The sequence below is a fragment of the Myotis lucifugus genome, unplaced genomic scaffold (genome assembly GCF_000147115.1).
Source record: "Myotis lucifugus unplaced genomic scaffold, Myoluc2.0 scaffold_148, whole genome shotgun sequence".
Lineage (NCBI taxonomy): Eukaryota > Metazoa > Chordata > Mammalia > Chiroptera > Vespertilionidae > Myotis > Myotis lucifugus.
The window spans coordinates 2,628,714-2,634,019 of NW_005871196.1; positions in this window are offsets into that span (position 1 = coordinate 2,628,714).

A 5,306-nucleotide genomic window follows, 5' to 3' on the forward strand; every position below is an offset into this window, starting at 1 on the left:
CTTTCCTTCCTTCCTTCCTCCCCTCCCTCCCTGACACACCTTTTTTCCTTCCTTCCCTTCCTTCCTTCCTGCCTTCCTTCCTTCCTTCCTACCTTCCTTCCATCCATACGTTCCTCCCTCGCTCCCTTCCTTCCTCTCTTCCTTCCTTTCCTTCCTCCCTTCCTTCCTTCCTTCCTTCCTTCCTTCCTTCCTTCCTTCCTTCCTTCCTTCCTTCCTTCCTTCCTTTTTCTTTCTTTCTTTCTTTCTTTCTTTCTTTCTTTCTTTCTTTCGGTCTTTCTTTCTTTCTTTCTTTCAATTGAGGTAAAATTTACATAACATAAAATTCTTATTTTAACCATTTTAGTCTACAATTTAGTGACTAGTACATTCACAAATGTTGTGCAACCATCACTACTGACTAATTCCAGAATATTTTTATTACTCCAAAGCGAAACTCCATATCCAGTAAGCAATCATTTCCCATTATCCTCTCACCCCCTATCCCCTACCCCCATCCTCCTTTGGCAACCACCAATCTACTTTCTGTCTCCATGGACTTGCCTGTTCTGGACATTTTGCATAAATGGAATCATACAATGCGTGGCCTTTTGTGTCTGGCTTCTTTCATTTAGGGTAATGTTTTCAAGGCTCATTCACATTGTAGCGATCAGTACTTTTTTATTTTTTAATCACTGAGCAATATGCCATTGTTTGTATGTAGCAATTTATTTACCATTCACTAGTTTGTTTCACTCTTTAGCTATTATGAATAATATTTGGCTATTAACATTCTTTTTAAAGTTTTGTTTAAACGTATGTTTTCAGTTCACTTAGCTATATAGGAAGGGAATTGCTAGATCATATGGCAATTCTAAATTTAGCTTTTTGAGGAACTGGCAAACTGTTTTCCACAATTTTACATATACCCCCAACATTGTATAAGGGTTCCAATTTCTGCACATCCTCCACAACACTGATTACTCTCCCTTTTTAAAAATTATAACCATCCTAGCGAGTGTGAAGTGGTATCTCATTGTGGTGATGTTGAGCATCTTTTTATGTGCTTGTTGGCAATTGTATATCTTATTTGGAAAAAAAAAATCTATTCAAGTCCCTTGTGAATTTTGAAAATTCAGTTGTGTGTTTCTTGTTGAGTTGTAGGAGTTCTTGATGTACTGTAGATACTAGCCCCTTATCAGATACACGATCTGCAAATACCTTCTCCTATTCTGTGAGTTCTCTTTTCACTTTCCTGAGAGTGTCCTTTGATACACAAAAGTTTTTAATGTTGATGAAGTCTAATTTATCTGTATTTTCTTTTGTTACTTATGCTTTTGATGTTATATTATCCCTGGCTGTTCTAGGACTACTCGATCAAAAGAAATCTAGCAAAGAAGTTTCAGGGCTTCATTTTCCAGCATGATATTCATGTAACTAAATCCTATTGTTTTATGGGAGCTTTGAAATTTATTTAGAATGGCATTTGCAAAGAATTGCATAGAAGATGGTGGCTTAGGTAAATGCAGTACTCACCTCCTCCCATGACCACATCAAAATTACAACTAAATAACCATCATTCAGAACTGCCTGCAATCTGGCTGAACGGAAGTTCTATAACTAGAGAATTAAAGAAGAAGCCACATGAAGACTGGTAGGAACCGGTAGGAGGGGTGGAGGTGGGGAACGAGCTGGTCCGACCACAACATGTGGCTTCTTTTTTAATTGGAAGGGATATCTTGGCTGTGGGGGTTCCCCATAAGAATAAAGGGATCCCAGCCCCACACCAGACCCCTCAGCTCAGGGTTCCAGTGCCGGAAAAAGGAGTCTTAGTAACTTAGGGCTGTAAAAACCAGCAGGGATTGTGGCTGAGTGACAAGAGAGTTGCTGGAGTCCCAGGCATTTCCTCTTAAAGGGCTGGCACACGGATTTATGCAGACTCACTCCCTCAGAACTCCAGCGCTGGGGCAGCAGCTTGAAAGGATCCAGGGACATATGGGGAGGAACTAAATTGTCTGGCATCATGGCAAGAACTTGTGTGTGTCTGGGGGGAGGGCAGCTTTCTCCCAGACAAAAATGCTATCAGAGTTCATTGTTCCTTTGCTGAGACCTCTCCGTCACAGTGCCAACAGGCAGTGGCCATATCTGAGTCTCCATCAACCTGGCACAGACTGTTCGCCCCACCCTGGAGATTCCCTGCCCCATCCAATTTGCAGCCTCACCCAAACTGTTTGCAGTGGCTGTTCCATATGAATGGCCTGTCCTGGCTCAGGCTTCAGACTTGCCTAAAATCTCTCAAAACAAGCACCAGCTGGCCTCAGCATGCCCCATCCTCTTGATAAGTGGCCCCAGGCCTGGGACTAGCAGCAACCTGCCTTTGTTCACAACTTGGCTTCACCTGGTCACCTCCAAGCCCAACACAAGTAGCAGCCATCGGCAGATCACTCTGCAGCTCCTGTCGGGTGGTCCCAGGCAGGGCACAGGCAGTAGCTGACTTTGCACCTCTCAGGAGGCCCCAGAGCCAGTGCACCCGGTGATCAGCTTCAGACCACACCAGATTACAACCCTACCACATCCACAAGTGACACAGTCAAGGGACAGACTCAGTGAGCACCAAAGCCACACTGAAGCAAGTCCTGCACCATAGGGGAATCTCTTGTAGTCACAGCTGGTCTGCATAGCCAGTTGGCCTGGTAATTAATCCCTATCAGTGACACCAACAACACTCAAGGCTCAACTACAACAGGACAGTGCACACAGGATTCATCTAGAGTGCCCAGCTCAGGTGACTAGGGAGGCTGAGCCACTGGGCCCTATAGGACACCTACTACACAAGGCCACTCTACCAATTCCAGCAGACATAGCAGCTCAGCCTAATACATAGAAACAAACACAAGGAAGCAGCCAAATTGTGGAGACAAAGAAATATCACAAATGAAAGCATAGAAGAAATATCCAGAAAAAAAACTTAAATGAAATGGAAGCAAGCAAACTACCATATACAGAGTTCAAAACAATGGTTATAAGGATACTCAAGGAACTTAATGAGAACTTCAGGAATTTAGTGAGAACTTCAACTACTCTACCCAGCAAAGCTCTCATTTAGAATTGAAGGACAGATAAAGAGCTTCTCAGACAAGAAAAAGCTAAAGAAGTTTATCACCACCAAACCAGTATTACATGAAACGTTAAAGGTCTTCTTTGAGAAGAAGAAGAAAAAAAGATAAAAAAATGGACAATAAAGTGGCAATAAATACATATCTATAAATAATTAAATCTAAAAATCAAAATAAAAAAATAAGGAATCTAATGAACAAAATAAACTGATTAATAAAATAAAACCAGACACATGGGCATATGGAACAGACTAACAAACCTCAGAGGCAAGGCGGGCAGGGGGATTGGAAGTGACTACCCAAAGAACTTATATGCATACATGCATTACCCATAGGCACAGACAACAGGGTGGTAAAGGCCTGGGGTAGAGTGGGATTTGGGTGGAGAAGGGCAGTGGGGAGAAAAAAGGGGGGGCAACTGTAATACTTTCAACAATAAAGTTTTTTTTAAAAAATAACATTTGCAATAACTTAGTATTCTTTTTGTTTGTTTGTTTGTTTGTTTTTGTTTTTTTTTTAATTTTATTTTTTATTGCTTAAAGCATTACAAAGGGTATTACATATGTGTCCTTTTTTTTCCCCACCCTTGACAATACCCCGGCTTCCCCTACCCCCCAGTGTCTTATGTCCATTCTTGAGTATTTTGTATACTGTGTAGGTCTGATCTTTTTATCTCAGGATCCTATTCATACAAAGAAAATTCCTGTGTGTGTGTATTCACACATATATGTGGTATTATATATATATAATATTTATAGGGCAGTGATTAAGCTGAATTTAGGGAAAATAAATATAAGAAACTAATGTAATCCAATTTGTTTTGTTTTATTTTTTAGAGGTAACACAACAAAGTATCATGTTGACTATAGATTACACTAATAAGCAATTTTTTAAAAAAATCCTTATTGTTGAGAGTATTACAGATGTCCCCCCCCCCACTATCCCCCTCCACCTGGTTCCTGCCCCACCCCAAACTTTACCACCCTACTGTCTGTGTCCATAGGTAATGCATATATGCAGGTAAGTTCTTTGGTTAATCACTTCCAATCCCCCTGCCCCCCTTCCCTCTGAGATTTGTTAGTCTGCTCCATGTTTCCATGCCTCTGGTTCTATTTTATTCATCAGTTTATTTTGTTCATTAGAATCCTTGTTAGTTTATTTTGATTTTTAGATTCAATTGTTGATAGATATGTATTTATTGCCATTTTATTGTTCATGTTTCTCCTTCTTCTTCTTCTTCTTCTTCTTCTTCTTCTTCTTCTTCTTCTTCTTCTTCTTCTTCTTCTTCTTCTTCTTCTTCTCCTTCTTCTTCTTCTTCTTCTTCTTCTTCTTCTTCTTCTTCTTCTTCTTCTTCTTCTTCTTCTTCTTCTCCTTCTCCTCCTCCTTCTTCTTCTTCTTCTCCTCCTCCTTCTTCTCCTTCTCCTTCTCCTTCTCCTTCTCCTTCTCCTTCTCCTTCTCCTTCTCCTTTTCTTCCTCCTCCTCCTCCTCCTCCTCCTCCTCCTCCTCCTCCTCCTCCTCTGCTTTTCCCTTGCTGCATTTAAGATTCTCTCTTTGTCTTTAATCTTTGGCATTTTAATTATGGTGTGTCTTGGTATGGGCCTCTTTAGGTTCCTCTTGTTTGGGACTTTCTGTGCTTCCTGGACTTGTAAGTCTTATTTTTTTCCCACCAGGTTGGGGACGTTTTCTGTCATTATTTCTTCAAATTGGTTTTTAATATCTTGTGCTTTCTCTTCTCCTTCTGCCACCCCATAATGCAAATGTTGGTATGCTTGAAGTTGTCCCAGAGATACCTTACACTCTCTTCATATTTTTGGATTATTTTTTCTTTTTGCTCTTCTGATTGGGTGTGTTTTGCTTCCTCATATTTCAAATCATTTATTTGATTCTCAGAATCCTCTACTCTACTGTTGAACCCCTGTAAATTATTCTTTATTTCAGGTAGTGTATGCTTAATTTCTGACTGGTCCTTTTTCATGTCTTTGACATTCTACTAAGATCCTTGGAAGTTTCACTAAGTTCCTTGAAGTTCTCATTAAGATCCTTGAGCAACATTATAACCATTTTTTTGAAGTCTGTATCTAGTCATTTGCTTGCTTTCATTTCATTTAGTTTTGGTTTTTTTTTCCCTGGAGATTTCTTCTGTTCTTTCATTTGTGACATATTTCTTTGTCTCCACATTTTGACTGCTTCCCTGTATTTGTTTCTATGTATTAG